General features: G+C 41.2%; 1 protein-coding gene across 12 annotated transcripts in view; it reads right to left on the reverse strand.

The window, feature by feature from the left end:
- Nucleotides 1-18,251, reverse strand: part of LOC129674066 (1-phosphatidylinositol 4,5-bisphosphate phosphodiesterase beta-4) — a 382,363-nt gene that overhangs the window by 245,385 nt on the left and 118,727 nt on the right. The window contains exon 1 of one of the 12 annotated variants that reach the window (XM_055604088.1): nt 6,667-6,686. The exons of the other annotated variants lie outside the window; for them this stretch is intronic. The gene's annotated coding sequence lies outside the window, so the exon portion shown is untranslated. Of the gene's footprint in view, nt 1-6,666; nt 6,687-18,251 lie in introns of those variants that run through there. 12 annotated transcript variants of the gene reach the window in all.

An 18,251-nucleotide genomic window follows, 5' to 3' on the forward strand; every position in this document is an offset into this window, starting at 1 on the left:
CACACACACACACACACACACACACACACACACACACACACACACACCTGTGGGGGGAGGGGAGGGGCAGAGCGAGAGACTGAAACAGAATCAGAGACAGAAATGGCTGACTTATATGGTAATGGGTAAGAAAAAGGCCCACTCTGCCTGCTACAAGCTGACAGACCAGAATACTGAGTGATGTGATCTCAACCAAGTTCAGAGACCAGAGAAACCAGGGCAGGAATGCTATCAGCCCAAGAACCACTGGTAGTGGAATCCAAGGGCAGGGAAAGACGGATGTCTCAACTCACAGAGATCCATTTACCTTTTTCCCCAGCCCTCAAATGTAAATGGTGTACATATGCAAAATTGAAGATGACAGTCAGGACTTGGCCTACCTGTTCATATGCTAATTACCTCCAAAACCAATTTCACCAACACACTGGGACACAATGTTTTACCAGCTGCAGGTACCTTTTAGACCAGTGAGAGTAGCCCAGGAAGTTAAGCAACACCGAGACCCTGCTCCTTAAAAGGCACCCTGAACTAGATGTATCAGCACAATCCAGAAGGCTGTTAGAACCTCGTGAAGTCCAGAGGTTCATGTTCAAGCATAAGACACAAGTGACTTTAAAAATAAAAAGGTAGTTGATGGAAACAGCAGTTTTTCTTTTAACTCCTTTAGCCTAAAACTGGTATATTTGTTACTTTTCTATTGTTGTAATAAAACACCATGACCAAGGCAATACATGAAGAAATGGTTTATTTGGAGCTTACAGTTCCAAAGGGACAGGAACCTCCACCATCACATTGGGAAAAGTGGCAGCAAGTAGGCGCAGTGACTGGAGCAGCAAGCTGAGTGCTCACACAGCCAATCACAAGCACGAAGCAAAAAACCCGAAAAGGACCCTTCCCCATCTCTTCACAGTCTACCACATAGTAGGACAGCAATAACATTTGTTGCAAGAATAAAGGAACAGAGATAGCTTCCACCTAGACAAGTATGCTGATCAAGTACCCTGTGTCCCACCCAAAGCTTCATTTACAGGCCATCAAGTAAGTCCTGTTACTAGCTAGGACAAAGGCCAGTGGAGACTCGTGGGATCCCCTCAGCCTCCTTAAAGAGAACAATGGCTATTCAGAGAACTATTGCTATTCAGAGTGGAGCACCACTTGGGCATTCTTCCTTCTTTTAGCTCAATGGCTGATCTGACCTAAGTTTAGCATGTCTTTACAAGTTACTCCTATATGCCCTCTGGAAAAGGGCAAAAGACTAGCACTTCTCTTGGCTTGTCGTAGACACTGAGATCTTAGCTGGGGTTAGCCCTTGCAATTAGGACCATCTCATTTGTAGGGTCCAATTTTACTAAGAATGCTGTTAATATGGTTGACTATGTTATTAATAATTTCCAGGTGTTGACGAGGGAGTATGAAATCATACAGGGCCCTTTAACATCCAGGACCTTGTACAGCTGCACACCCATGAAGTTGGCACTGGAAAAAACATCAAGGACAAACTATCAAAGACCTCCAAAGACATCTTTGTTGGCTCAATCATTTTTAGAGAACAGAGACAGAGCATTCTCTGTTAGCGTGGGTTATGACATCATAAGGTTATGACTGGGCATAACAGAAGTGCAGAGGCCTGCGGGCGGCTATTTCCAGCTTCGTGGTTCCTGTCACCTTCACAAACAGTCATTTATCATGCCCAGCCCCCACTGCCCACCCAGTGCCTCACTCTGCTGACACCATGACTGTAGTTACATTATGTAGTCACCACAGTTTAAGCACACAATTACATAACTCAGAGACAGAGAGAATGCTTCTAAATTGGCGAAGATATCAAAAGACTCAGGACTCATTTCAAGAAAACATATTCATGATAACGGCTCAAGGTCTGGTAAGGGATGGCTAAAACCCAGAAGAGTTTGGCATAGAAATGACAGAACAAAATGAACTGCCATTCCTAGGACTTTAATCTTTGAGGAAGCTATGAGGCATTGCTGACTGTTACAGAAAAAATGGATGAGCACCATTTGAGCACCTGTATGATGCTTCATTCATGCAGCGAGAATCAGGGAAAGGAATTCACAATTGTGAGTTGTAGATCCTCACAGAGGGCACTAAAATGTGATCTCAAACACAAACCACCACAGAGCTCTGACTCATCAGACAAAGTGTGACTAATGAGAACAGGACAGTCTGAGATACAGCAACTAGTTTCACTAAGCCCGACTGAACCATAAACCCTGTCTGCTGACTGTGCAAATTTGTCCATTTGTGCATATTTGGCTGGAATGAAATTCCACAGCCTGGTAATTTATAGGTAGTAGAAATTTATTTCTTATAGTGCTGAAGGCTAAATCTGAGATCAAAGTGCCAACAGATTTTGGGATTGGTTAAGGGCCCAATCTCAGCTTCCAAATCAGGCCTTGAACAGTGTGTCCTCACTTGCTAGAAGGAACAAAATAAGGCACAGATGCTTTCTTAAGCCCTTTTATAAGATGATGAATCCCATTTGCTAGAGACCCACCCTCAGAACTTGTCAACACCTCTTCTTAGGTTGGAAAATCAGTTCAGATGTAAATTCTGGAGGCTTTTACAGAGCTTACACTGCTACCTTAGGTGATCTGGTTTAGGGCCCAGACTCCTTCTTACAGTATGCACACATTTTCAGCTAGGAAATGCGAAATTACTATCTTCATTTGAAATGTATTTATCAGAATTGCATGTCATCCAAAATTACCAAATTAGCTTCTACAAGATGGAAACTACTGTAATGTCCTTGGTGGCGGCCTGGGGTCCTAGGAGCTTAACGGCCTGGTTTTGTTCTCTTCAGGTTCCATGACTTGGGACAGTTAATCAACCTCCATGAGCATCAGTGGTGTACTATCACCAAAGAGGGAGAAAACAGGATAGTCAAAGGTCCCAATACAACAAGTTCAAACCAAATTTAACGTCCTTCAAACATCAAACCTACACCTTTCCTTCCTAGACAAGCCATGTAGTTTTCTATCTGGTCTCCAGTCTATCAGGAAATTGGAATGACGTATTATTCTAAATATCCAAACTCTGACCACCCTACAATCCATCTAGAGTCCATTACTAGTCTCCCTCACCTTCCATGTAGGCTTTTGCTAATGATCTTCTGTGTTCCTGCCTTCCCTGTTCTTCACTTTTCATTTATTATCAACATAGCAGCCAGAGAAGTCTTGTGAAAATGAACCAATGACTACTCCATGTAACAGAGTCATTAGTTTGACCTAAATCAATGGTTCTCAACTTAGTGAAATTTCACATCTCAGCAGACATCTAGTAATATGTACAGATATTGTCAGTTGTCACAGCTTGAGACGGTACAGAGAGGTAACTGTGTGTCCATGTTCCAATGTTCCTTTCAATACTAGAGTTGAGGCTTAGTACTTAAAGGAATAGGACTGAGAATCAGTGTCTGGGAACAGTGGCCCGTACCTCAGGCAGATGGGTTATAACAAAGCTGGCTGAGCAAGCCACGAGGACAAGGCAGTAAGCAGCACTCCTCAGTGCCTTCAGCATCAGTTCCTACCTTGCCCCGACTTCCCTGGATGGTGGACTGAAAGCTCTAAGAAGAAATAAACCCTTTCCTCCCAAGGTTTTAGTCATGGCATGTTATCACCTCAATAACTATACAGACGGGACTCTTCTATTCGAGAAACATGCAGTGAAATGCATGAATAAATGTGTTAATGCTATCTTTGAGATGTACCTGAGTTGTGTTTGCGAGAAAGCTGCCAGGTTTCATGTGAAAGAGTCTGCCTTTAGATTTATAAGTAGGCTTGTACTCAGAATTCCTTTGGTACCAAACTCAGAGACCACAAGAATAATTCCCAAAAGAACCCTTTAATTCTATCATGAATAATGTTAAAGGGTGGTGAAGAGGAACTTGCCACCCCGCCCCCCCTACGCAGGAAGGTCTTTCAGTCAAGTCCATGTATATAAAGGGTGAAATTTTGGAGGCTGTCTATAGTAACTGCCCTATTCCAAACTAAACTCACTGTGCACTTATGGAAAACTCAAATTATAACCTTTAGAGGCTAAAAAGGAAAATGTGCAAAAATCAAAACCACTCTAGAAACTGAGCCATCTAACTATTTATTTATTTCTATTTACTTATTTTGCTGGTTTTTATTATTGTTCCAGATTTTCTCTAATAAGTAACATTCTGTCTATCTAAGAAATACTTATGGACCCAGCAGCAGTGGCTTACAACGTGGCTGGGACAGAACAATGAAGAGGTGCACCCATTGCCCTCTGAGCATTTACAGTCTGACGTGAGACTTTCAATGTCTGAGTTGTTGATCAAATATGAAGCACAGCAAGAACCAAAAGAAAGGCACGTGTCTTTCAGTATGAAAGAAGGGATGCGAACAGCAACAGGAATCATCAGGCAGACAGCAAGAAGCACTGGAGCAGGAACTCCTATTCGGAAGCCCAGTGTTACCTAAAGAGAGATGATGGAGGTATCATGGCTGTCTTTGGGGAGTGTTAAGTTTTCTGATTTGGCTGGAACAAGGGTCACGGTGGGGGGCATGTCAAGAAGGAAGCAAATGGGTTGCTGTTGCCAGGGCACAGATATTTACATGCCTGACTCAACTGGTTCACGCTTGACCTAAAAGGACAGGCAGAGGCTGGGATCCAAAGCTCGGCTTCCTCCCTCAGTGGGCAGCACGGCCGAAAGAGGACTTCCGTAGACTGGCTGAGAAGAGAAGCATCAGACAACGCCTTCCTTCTCCTAAGCAGATAGAGAAAGGACATGCCCAAGAGAGCAGGGCTCATCTGCGAAGAGCTCAGGAGCTGCGGGAAACGGGAGGGAGGTGGTGGTTCACCTCCACAGGAAAAGGTGGTGCAGCCTTCCCACACCCACAAAAAAAAAACAACAAAAAAAAAAAACAGTCGGTCAGGGAAGAGACAGAAGTGAGTTCAATGGATGCCGTGACCTTTAGTACTATTCAAACCATTCCATAAAATTATAATGTTCAACATTTTTTATTGGGTTTATCAGAAAAGTGGGATCAAAGGTTCATGATTATTTTTCTACAAATGTTAGAGTGGCCCTTTCCTGCAAAGAGCCTCACCCCAATTAAAAAGTCCAAAACTCAGACTTTGGTTTCTGGAATAGGCTAGCAGAGGTTAATCTGTCATTTACAGAACAAAAAACAAGAATAGGTTATGGCAAATAGGCTTTTTTTAAACTTTATTTTTACTCTTATCTCATTAGACATGTAAAATGTGAGGTCTAAATCTAAAATATTATTAAATGGCTTTAAGATGTGTTAAATCTGATCTTTTAACAATAGGTACTTGAGATCAAGGGACAACAGAACTCCATTCATCCATCCATCCTCTGGGCAGTGGCATTTGCTCTACTGACATCCATGGAATTCCTATTGTTCCCTAGACACCTCTAGAGAACATGGACCATACCCATAAATAAACAAAACTGTCCCACTACCATACTTATAGTTTAAAGAGGGAGGAGACAGTTCAACAAGAAACAAAAGAAACTAGTAACTTGAAAGCAGGTGATATATATTTAAAATTTTTTTTTTTTGGTAGAGGACAGGGCAAGATGGTTATAAGGAGAAGTTTGCAATTAAGCAAAGACTTGAAGATGAAGCCATTACCCATGTCTGTAAGTGCAGCAGGAGAGAGAATTCATAGGAGAGGGAAAAGCTGAGGCAGCGACCCTGAGATGAGAGCATCGCCATGTCTCTCAGAACATAAAGGAAGCCATTTTGACAGGAAATGAGCAGAGAAAACCTGAGGACAGGGGCAACAATGAAATGAGTAGGATGGTGCAGGCCGCAGCAGAGAATTTCAACTCCTGTGTATCTGTACAGAGCGAGGGACAGAACTGAGTCACACATGCGAGGCAAGCGTTCTACCACTACAAGACTCCAAACTCATGAAGTTAAGCTAAAACAAGGGCCTAGAGGATGATTCGGGGAGGCTCCACAGGATCTGGGTAGGAATGAGCAGAGGGCTCTGGGTGCCAACGGGGCAACAGGTACGAGGGTGGTAGAAGGAACGCAGAATACAGGTGATGATTCAGATGAGCCAACGAGGTGGCGCAGACGGCGCATACATTTGAAAGTAAAGTGGACAGAATTATCGGTGTAGCATACATGGTATGAGGGAAAGGCCGCGCAACACTGAAAAACAAACCCGCTAAATGACAAAAAATTAAAAGAAAAGTTCCAGAAAATGTTATCACTCAGTCAAACACTGGGTTTCTATTTAACACCTGCTTTTAAAGAGGAGCTACATCCCGGGAGGCGTGTCCACAAAGACACTGAGGCCTCACAGTCAGCAAGCTGCACTTCTGTGTGGCTCTTTGCCTATGGCAAATCCAGAGTACTGTGCAAGGCAAGACGGGCAACCGCCGAGGCACTTTGCTTGTTAATGGGACCCAAACCTATAGCACTATATGTGTATGTACTCAACAGGAAATACATAAAGTCACCTGGCACGCACAGATCAGTACTAATGCTTTATTTCTTTAAAAATCAACTTTGGTTCTCAATCACCACAGTTTTATGCTTGTCTGGTTTGAGCTCTGAGCTTTTTCTGAGGTAAAACGATAGGTTATAACCTTAAGATGGTTCCTTAAGTGACTTTAAATTGTAAAACGCATATGAAATCTACCGTGAGAGTAGTGTTATCACTCCAAGCATTGACGGGACTAAGTAATCCGCACTGGCTTCCCAATAGAGCATCTTCAGAGGCATCGTGACCCGGCATCCATCATGCCAGCTATGCTTCTAGAACAATAAAGACATTGCTTTATAAGATGAAGGAAAACCACCTTGAGTTAAACTGAGCTAAAAAGACAACTGACTCCAATGAAAGAAAAAGTCCAAATCCAATAAAATCACCCCCCTCCACCCCACATGCACACACAAACATACAAGGTAGATGCATTTGCCTTGTTTGCAGTCATGGCAATAACGCTGACTGCCTACAGCCTGGGGCTACTTTCAGCATGAGACTACATGACACAGGATGCTTTTCAACATCAGTTGCACTGTTCCTCTGAAACTTCTGGTGCATTTGTGTGTGTGTGTGTGTGTGTGTGTGTATTTAGCCAAGGTTGCCTCTTTTAAAGGCAATTCGGAAATGGAAAATCTGAACTGACATAAAATGACAGAAAAACAAAGCTGGTTTCTCTGGAGGCAGAAACACGCTTTACAGTTTTGTACCCCAGTTGGTCTGATCACTCTTAACTAGACTCAATAGCTGTGTCTGCGTGTGCTGTGCGAACATGCACAGGCATGCGTGCATATATGGCCCAACTTACTTTCTGAGGTAGCCGCTCAGTGAACGGGGAACTGCTGACTCATCTAGGTTGGCTGGCCAGTGAGCCCTGGAATCCTCCTGTCTCCCTCCCCAGCACTGAGATGGCAGATGTACACCAGAATATCTGGCTTTTTACATGGGTACTGGCCATCAACAAGTGGGTCCACATGTCTGCTTGGCAAGCACTTTCCCAACTAAGCTAACTCGCCAGCCCTAATTTAGTAGCTTTCGTTAGAGGAACCCACTGGTGTCCAGTAAGTAAGACTGAAGTACATATACATTACATGCATACATACATACATGCATACATGTGCACACATACACATATGAATAATAGCCACAAATTCATTAATAATCAATCACTGTGATCAAGGAAAAACAGTAATTTCATATGACTTAAGCTAAGATTCTGATAATGTATCAGAATGGACAAGTAATCTATCTATATAGTCTGGAATGGAGACAATACTATTTTTTTAAAGATTTATTTCTTTATTTTATGTATGAGTGCTCTATATGCATGTACACCTGCATGCCAGAAGAGGGCATCAGATCACATTACAGATGGTTGTGAGCCACCATGTAATTGCTGGGATTGAATTTAGGACCTCAAGAAGAGTAATCAGTGCTCTTAACCTCTTAGCCATCTCTCTAACCCTGTGACGGTATTCTTAATAACAGACATAGACAGAAAAGTGAGATCCCATTGTTACTAATTCTTTTTTACTGCAAGAATTTTCAAACAGCCACATGCAATATTAACAAAATTAATTTAGAAAAACAAATAATCTTACCCTTCACTTTCTAAATGCAACTACGCACAGGAGAAGCAAAAAGTAACAGCCAGGTAGACTGGCTTACCTATCCAGACAGCTCCAGCTTGATACCATTAAACACATTTTAACACCTTAAGCTCTAACATAACCTTATTTAACCATAGAGTATGAAATAATTTCATTTGCAAGAAAATGGACAGAATTGAAAATCATTGTGTTACCCTCAGCAACAAAGACAGACAAGACTCTACCTCAGAAAAAAAAAGGGTGGAAAGAGGTTTTTCAAGCAAACCCCAGAAAACAAGCTGAGGTAGCTATCCCAATATCTAATAAATAGATTTTCAACCAAAATTAATCAAAAAAGATGAGGAGGGGCACTACATTCTCATCAAAGGAAAAACTGACCAGGAGGACATCACAATCCTGAACATCTATGCCCCAAATACAAGAGCACCTGCATTTGTAAATGAAATATTATTAAAGTTCAAATCACACATCGATCCCAACACCTTAATAGTGGGAAACTTCAATACTCCATTTTCACCAAGGGACAGATCATCTAGACAGAGTTAACTAGGGAAATAAAGGCACTTACAGAGGTCCTAAATCAAATGGATTTAGATAATAGATAATAGATATCTACAGAACCTTTCACCCAAATTCAAAAAAGTATACCTTCCTCTCAGCATCCCACGGAAACATATTACCATATATACATAATTGACCATATATACAAGCCTCAATAGATACAAGAAGACAGAAATAATCCCTTGTATCCTAAAAGACCATCACAGCCTAAAACTAGACCTCAACAACAACAGAAATAACAAAAAGCCTACATATACATGGAAACTAAACAACTCTCTACTCAACAACAGCTGGATCAAGGAAAAAATAAAAAAAGAAATTACAGACTTCCTAAAATTCAATGAAAATTAAGGCACAACTTATCCAAATTTATGAGACACAATGAAAGCAGTGCTAAGAGAAAAGTTCATAGCACTAAGTGCCTCCAGAAAGAAGTTGGAGACATCTCATACAAGCTACTAAAGGGTACACCTAAAAGCCCTAAAAAAAAAAAAAAAAAAATACAAGCAGATACACCCAAGAGGAGTAGACGATTGGAAATAATCAAACTCAAAGCTGAAATGAATGAATTAGAAAACAAAGAAAACAATTCAAGGAATCAATGAGACCAAGAGCTTGTGCTTTGAGAAAATCAACAAGATAGACAAACCCTTACCCAAAAAACTAAAAGGCAGAGAGAAACTATCCAAATCAGCAAATTTAGAAACAAAGAGGACATAACAACAGACACTAAGTATCATTACGTCTTACTTCAAAAGCTTATGTGCCACAAAATTTGAAAATGTAAATGAAATGTACAATTTTCTTGATAAAATCCATTTATCAAAGTTGAACCAATATCAGGCAAATGTATTAAACAGTCCTGTATCCCCCAAGGAAATAGAAACAGTCATCAGAAGTCTGTCTGCTAAAAAAAAGCCCAGGGCCTGATGGTTTCAGCACAGAATTCTACCAGACTTTCAAAGAAGGTCTCCTTAGATGCTGAAAAAGCATTTGAAAAAATCCAACACCCATTTATGTTTAAAGTTTTGGAGAGATCAGGGATACAAGGCACATACCTAATCATAGTAAAGATAATATACAGCAAGCCAACATCAAACTAAACAGAGAGAAACGTAAATCAATTCCACCGAAATCAGGGACAAGGCAAGGCTGCCCACTCTCTCTATATCTCTTCAACCTACTACTTGAAATCCTAGCTAGAGCAATAAGATAATTAAAGGAGAACAAGAGGATACAAATCAGAAAGGAAGAAGTTCAAGTATCACTATTCACAGATGATATGATAGTATTCATGAATGACCCCAAATATTCAACCAGGGAACTCCTTCAGCTGATAAATGTCTTCAGCAAAGTGGATGGATACAAATTTAACTAAAAAAAAAAAATCATTAGCCCTCCTGTATACAAAAGACAAAAGGGCTGAGAAAGAAATTAGGGAAACAACACATTTTACAATAGCCACAAATAATATAAAGTACCTTGGTGTGACTCTAACCAAGCAAGTGAAAGACCTGTTGAAAAAAAACTTCAAGGCTCTGAAGAAAGAAATTGAAGTAGATATCAGAAAATGGAAAGATCTCCCAGGCTCATGGATCGGTAGGATTAACATAGTAAAAATGGCCATACTACCCAAAGCAATTTCAATGCAATTTCCCATCAAATTACCAACACAATTCTTTACAGATCTTAAAAGAACAATCTCAACCTCATATAGAATAACAAAAAACCCAGAAAAGCTAAAATAATCCTCTACAATAAAAGATCTTCTGGAGGTATCTCCATCCCTGATCTCAAGCTGTACTACAGAGCAACAGTAATAAAAACTGCACGGTACTGGCAAAGAAACAGAATAGTGGATCAATGGAATTGAACAGAAGACCCAGAAATAGACCCACACACCTATGGACACTTGATATTTGACAAAGAAGCCAAGACCATACAACAGAAAAAAAAGATAGGTCTAACTTGATATCTACATGTAGGAAAAATACAAATAGGTCAATATTTATCACCTTGCACAAAACTAAAGTCCAAGTGAATCAAAAACCTCAACATAAAACTAGACACACTAAACCAGTTAGAAGAAAAAGTGGGGAAGAGCCCTGACCTCATTGGTACAGGAGACAACTTCCTGAACAGAACACCAACAGCACAGGCTCTAAGATCAACAATCAATAAATGGGACATCATGAAACTGAAAAACTTCTGTAAAGCAAGGAACATTGACATCAGAACAAATCGACAGCCGACAGATTGGGAAAGAATCTTCACCAACCCTATATCTGACAGAGGGCTAATATCCAAAATATATAAAGAACTTAAGAAGTTAAACACCAACAAACCAGTAATCCAATTTAAAAATGGGGTACAGAGCTAAATTCTTAATAGAGGAATATCAAATGGCAGAGAAACACTTAAGGAAATATTCAGCATCCTTAGTCATCATGGAAATGCAAATCAAAATGACCCTAAGTTTTCACTTATACCCATCAGAATGGCTAAGATGAAAAACTCAAGTGACAACACATGCTGGAGAGGATGTGGAGAAAGGGGAATCCTCCTCCATTGCTGGTGGGAATGTAAACTGGTACAACCACTTTGGAAATCAATTTGGCATTTTCTCAGACAATTAGGAATAGTACTACCTCAATATCCAGCTATACCACTCCTAGGCACATATCCAAAATATGCTCAACTATACAACAAGGACATTTGTTCAACCATGTTTGTAGCAGCTTTATTCGTAATGGCCAGAACGTGGAAACAACCCAGATGTCCCTCAACTGAAGAATGGATGCAGAAATTGTGGCACATTTACACAATGTAAATTAAAAAAAAAAAGGAAATTAAAAACAAGGAATTTATGATACTTGCAGGCAAATGGTGGGAACTAGAAAAGATCATCCCGAGTGAGGTAACCCGGAAGCAGAAAGACACACATGGTTTATACTCACTTATAAGTGTATATTAGCCATATAATATAGGATAAACATACTAAAATCTATACTCCTAAAGAAGCTACACAACAAGGAAGACCCTAGGGAAGATGCTCAATCCTCATTCAGAAGGACAAACATGATAGACAACGGAAGGAGGGAAAGAGAGGGAGCAGGACAGAAGCCCCCACAGATGGCCTCTGAAAAACTCTACTTGATCGAGTTATCGAAGCAGAGGCTGAGACCCATAACCAAACTTTGGGCAGAGTGCAGGGAATCTTAGGAAAGAAGGAGGAGATAGAAAGACCTGGAGGGGACAGGAGCTCCAAAAGGAGACCAACAGAGCCAAAAACTGAACCCTGGGGTCCCTGAAGAGAATGATACCCCAATGTGTGTAGAGGACCTAAAACTCCAGCCCATAGACTCAGTCTCCAAGTGGGTTCCCTAGTTAGGGGAGTAGTGACTTCCCCTGGCATGAACTCAGTGGCGGGCTCTCTGGTTAATGTTTCTGGGGGGAACAGCCTTGACAGTACACAGAGGAAGACAATGTAACCGGTCCTGATGAGACCTGATAGGCTAGAGTCAGATGGAAGGGGAGGAGGACCTCCTCGATCAGTGGACTGGGGAGGGGCATAGAGAGAGAAGAGAGAAGGAGGGCAGGATTGGGAGAGGACGAGGGAGGGGGCCACAGCCAGGATACAAATTGAATAAATTGTAAATAATGACTAAAAAAAGAAAATCATTGTGTTAAGTAAAATAAGCCAGATTCAAGAAGACAAAATATTGGGTTTTCTGACATATGTGGAATCTACACTTTTAAATGTACACATATGCCAGGATGTTAAAAGATGGGTGTATTCGGGCAGAAGAAGGGACCAATAGGAGGAAGTAAGAGAGGGGAACAGAGGAGTGAGTAAAACTAAAATACTGGATTTTTACATATGAAAATACAACAAAATTCACTGGTTTGTACAATGAAAATGCAGTAGAAAAAAGTCTAGCAGATCTTTCTTCTATTTTACCTGTGGTCACAGGTTCTGATCACTTGAGAAGACAGGATATTGCCCAGCTCTGCGCTGCATAAATAAAATACTACAAATAAGCTCTCTGTAACAATTCATGTATGAACAGGCTCTTGGGGGGGATGTGTGTAGATTAGGATAGTGGATGATTAGGCAAAATTTTACCAGGCTTCACTTCCAGACAAAAACAAAGAACATACTTCCTTAGGCGCTTCAGCCAGGCGTGAGGGGTAGACTCTAGCCAATCAACTTCAGAGACTTATTTTAATTTTAAGAGCACTGACTGCAAGTGCTTCCTTTCCTTGGGATGGAAAAGAACTCTTAATCCTTTACATACTTTAAGTGGTTAAAGCAAAAGCTGTCAGCTAGCCAGAAGGATGCGGGCCAAAAAGACATTTGTCTTTTTAAGGACCAAGAAACACCAACTTTTCAAAAAGATAATATTAGACCTGTAAAACTGCCCAGTTAATAATGGATTTTGGACATTCCCATGGGCCATGCAATGAATGAGATGCTGTGCGAAAAGAATACACACACAGAGATGAAAGTTAATCCTATTGCTGTTGCCAGCACTATTCCTAAACTCTACCACTGAGTTCTGCCTTTCCATACCCCAAATCATTTCAGGAGGTCATCTCAAGCCCTAAAGTTCTCAAATCCACTTAATATTGACTTGTCCAATTGACTTTCTCTAGCAAAGGGAAAAAAATGAAGGGTGCTCTTGGGACAACTTATAAGTACTTTCTAAGACACTACAGAAAAATGTTTATGTTAGCTTCTCCTCGCTAAAGCAAGTGGACTGAATGACTGCATCACACAGTAAAGCCCACATTCTGAATATGAACTTGGCAGAGGGAATTTTGAGAGTCACGAGACCATAACCATTGCTACAGAACTAATGCCCTTATTAAAAATAAATAAATAAAAATAAAAGTGAAAAGGAAGAGAAGCAAGTCTCCCTTCTTCATTCTAACTCCATTGCCATGTGGGGATTCAACAAGAAGATGACTCTGCCATGCAAGAAGAGGACCCGAACCAACCACATGACTTGTAGAAACTGTGAAGACAAATGTGGGTTCTTTAAATATACACTCTACAGATTTTTGTTAAAATAGTCCTCCGTGAACTGACTGGGAGAAAGCTCAGAAGTCATGGTTGTGTGTGTAGTATGTGTGTGTGTGTGTGTAAACACAACCAATCAGTCCATGGGGACATAGTTTTAATTAGCAGCATGGTCAAGAACTACATCAAGATCCATACTGAATAGGAAACAAAATGGCAAGAGAGAAAGGATACTTGACACCTGAGTTTCTTACGACAGACAGGTCATGGCACTTATAGTCTGGCTGCAGAAATTACTCAGATTAGCACCAATGTTTAAAAAAAAAAACTAGTGCAGAATTACAAAATGTTATTTGCTCCTGGACCATGTGATAGTCCTCCAGAAAAGGCAACTGTTTACTCAGCTCTGGAGGCCTCACCTTGGTCAAATACCCAAAGTATAGTCAAAGTCATAATTTTCAAAGGCGTGCTCCAACAACACAATGAGATGCAACATATGGGTCATGTGGCTAAAGTGTCACACTCACAGCAGACTTATGATCTCCACAAGTCTCACCCCAGCATTTGGCAAGTCCGGGTCTACATAACAAGTTCAAGGATATTTGCTCAATTATTGCTCAAGGACTTGATGGTGTTGGAACAAGATTTTAGCAGCAGATAATCCACATGGAACCACATTCCAAACTCTCTTTAATGGGATAATTCTTAGGACATCGGTAGACCCTCTCCTGCCAAATTTGCACCTGGAGTTCCTGGACAGGAGAGTGAGCATAAATGTTATCTCCCAGCAAGGGTGAGCGTCATGACAGCTGGACTGATATGCACAGTCCATGTGGCAACGCTGACTGCAGCCTGCGCTCTGGAGCCTGCGCTAGAGTGTCCACCTTCGTTCTGCATAAAAGTGGTTACATTACAAAGTTCACATTTCCCCCCGCAGAGGAGGAGTTCGCTTGCCCTATGCATACTAAACTGAATTTAGGCAAGACATCATCCTAAAGAACTGACTTCCGCATGCATGGGTTCAGTAACCACATATGATTTCTTAGCAGATTCCTTATGTTCCAAATTCAAACTGTATTATCAGCTTCATAGTGGAAACCTTTATTTTTCAAGGGGCGAATTCTACTTGTCAGATTTAAATCTCTGAGCAAGTTACTAGTGTTCATTAAATAACACCAAAAAAATTGCTTTTGACAACAGTGAACATTATTCTAGATAATTAACCACTGTGAAGATAAGACAGAGAAGTATTTATGATGTTGAACATTTAGGCCACAAGATTATTATGATAATACACGGCCTCGTCGAGAACCTTCTATTTCACTTTCATGATGCAGATAGAACATTTGAGCATTGAGATTCCAGGGCATATGCTAATTCCTATCTAGCAGTCAGGATGCTGGATTTCCAAACAAGGAAGCTGAAGGACAGCATCCACCTGTGTTTCACAGCAACACATTTATTTGTTTACTACTTGAATATGGCTATCATCATTTTCCCAACTCTCATGAGAGGACGATATGAATTGGCAAATAGAATGTTATATTTGTTTCATTTTATCTGAGAATTTTCATGCTGAAAGGAACCTGAGATAATTTATTCTTACTCCAAATTTTAAGGAAGAGGACACAAAAGTATAAACAATTGACAACAGGAAAATTTAGATGAAATGTTCTTTCACAGCGGTTTTCTGCTATTCACTAAAGCAAGCATTTATCAAGGAGACTTAACGTCCTCCAGCAGACTGCTAACCTTCGGTGCTTTTAAAAATATCAAATATCCCATCTCACTCATCCTTTTCCTCTTTGAAAGAGCTGGATAGACCCAGGGTGGGCACAGGGTTCATGTCTAGCAATACCCACGGCCCAAGTTTGACCCCTGGTACTTTAGAAAGAAAAATGAAAGCTGTGCAAATCTGCCAAATTAATTTCCTATTGCTGCTCTATCAAAAACCACACAGTAGTGGCTTTAAACAACCCACATTCATTAAGTCTCTTACAGTCCTACAGGTCATAAATCCAGCACGGGTGTCATCAGGCTTAAATCAAGTGTCAAGAGAGCTTCCTTCCTTTCTCTGAGATTTAAAAGTCACCTGTCTCCTTGTCACTCAGTTTCTAGAAGCTGCTCACATCCTTAGTTCACAACCCTGTTCTCATCTTCTATGAGTCAATGGTGAGCTATTTTTTTTCCCATGACAATACAACTCACTGGCTCTCTCTGCATCCCCTGCTCTGTCTCTCTTGAAATAATCAGCTGAGAATATTTATTGTTAAAAGCTCATAAGGGATACATCACCCAGACTATCCAGAATAATACCCTCTCCACCTCCACATCTTTGACTGTGAGTCAGTGCTCCTCGACCAGTGGGTCAAAACCACTTTGGGGGTTGAACAAGCCTTTCAGATGGATTGCCTAGGATGATCAGAAAACACAGATATTTGCATTATGATTCATAACAGTAGCAAAATTACAGCTATGAAGTAGTAATGGAAATAATCTTATGGGTGGGGTCACTGCACACGAAGAGGTTAAGCATCCCAATTAAATCTTTTTTTTTTTTTTTTTTGGAGTGACATGCAAATTCTAGGGATCAGGACTTAGTCTCTTGGAGAGATTATTATTCTCTGCCTACCTCTCCAGACTTCTGACACTCCCCTCATCAAATGACCCCATAGTCTATCTGGTGAGCAAACCTGAACCCGTCCTGTCTACTCTTACCTCTAGCTAGTGATTAAGTATCACACAATGATACTCTGAGCTTTTCTGGATTTTATGCTCCTGGACGGTGATCTCAAATCAAGTGTGTCTTCACCTTTTTCAAAAGCACAAGATCCTTTCATCCAGGACATGAAATGCTTTGACAAAGAAGAACAACACTAGTGACATTTTGTAAATATGAGAGGAACACCTTTCAGCTCTAAAACAGGGAAAGGGCAAATGGGTCCTCAGGCAGCTTGATTACACACAGAAGTAAAAGAACAGGAGGGTGAAGGCCTGAGCAGTCTCAGCCCTTTTGTGCACCCTATTACAGTCTATTCGACTGTGCCCAGGGTATGCCTAAAGCCACATAGAAAGCCTGGAAAAGAAAATGAAACTTTCTTCTCCTGGCTCACAAGGCCTTCCACGCCATAATGCAGGTTCTACTCCCATGTCCCTCTCATGACTCTTGGTGCCCCATTCCCTAATCAGTATGAGACACTGAATTAATTACACATACAGGTTCTAAGTTTGCTTTCGGGAGAACATGTGTCAAAAAGATTTCCTCCCTTGAAGACACTCTGACTCTCAGCCTGCTGCTATTTTAGACCCAAGAGATGAGTCACTAAAATTTATACCAACACCCTGCCCCTGGCTCTGGCTAGTCACAGAGACTCTGTTTGCCATATGACATAGATCAGCAGCAGTGTTTGAAGCGCTCATCGCACCTTTAAGATAAAGGCTATAAGATCACTAGCCATCTTCCCAGCATCCAGAAATGCCGTTCTGCAGAGACAGCATTCCAAATAAACGGATGAAGGCTGTGTTGCTCAGCTCTCCTGTTCCCTAACATTTTCCCCCTAAACTTTTCCCCAGTTTTCCATTTTACACCCCAGAAACAGGATTAGGTGCTCTCTTCTACAGCATGTCCCATCTATATCTACCAGTGTTTCCTGTTCTGCCCAGTGTTACAATGTGTGTAAAGATATCTCCATGGGGGCACACCTCCCCCAGCTCCATTCTCACTGGATTTCTCATTTTTCCCCGGGGTCCTAATGGATACTCTCGGAATCATGTCCCACAGGATTGTTTTTCCTTGGTGTCACAGTCCGACTGTGAAATGTCACCCATAGTCTCAGGAGTGCGAACACTTGCTCCCCAGGTAGGGATTGGCTGCAGTGGGCAGGATCTGCCTGGAGGAAGCAGGTCACTGGGGGGTGCTGGGAGTTTGATTTGCTGTCCTTTCTCTCCTCCTGGAGTGTGGAGGCACTGTCACCAGGCACCCTCATGTCCCTACAGCTTCCTGGCACGAGGAGCTGTGCTCTCTCCCACTGAGAGCCAAAATAAAGCTTGCTGTCTTAAGGCCTCATGTCAGGTATCTGATCTTAGCAAGGAGAGCAGTAGCTAACACACTCACTTGGCCTCATCTACAACCCTATGCCCTCTATTCATGGCAGAGCTTCTTGAACTTTGCGTGGTGTGGTCGCCATGCTGCGGTACCAGGGAGCACAGGCCAAAAAGCATGGTGGTTTTGTTTTCTTTGTTTTAAGAACAATTTCTTCATGTTGCAGTTTCCATTGTTTTCCTCAGAAGTTTGCTGCTAGAGTATTAGCAATGACCAGTAAGAGACAAAAGTAGATTAATATTAAGAGGAAACACAGGTGTTATTCATATTAATTAAGAGGTTTGTGTATATGTTCATGTATTCAAATTTTATATAATGCACAAAGTGGTATAATTGATTCTTCTTCACACAGTGTAATAAACAATGCCCACATCCACCCTTTCTGTGTAACCTTGTATGCGCACATAACTAAATACATATACTATAAGCATAAACTTAAATTTAT

The sequence above is a fragment of the Psammomys obesus genome, unplaced genomic scaffold (assembly GCF_907164565.1).
Source record: "Psammomys obesus unplaced genomic scaffold, mPsaObe1.curated_primary_1811, whole genome shotgun sequence".
Lineage (NCBI taxonomy): Eukaryota > Metazoa > Chordata > Mammalia > Rodentia > Muridae > Psammomys > Psammomys obesus.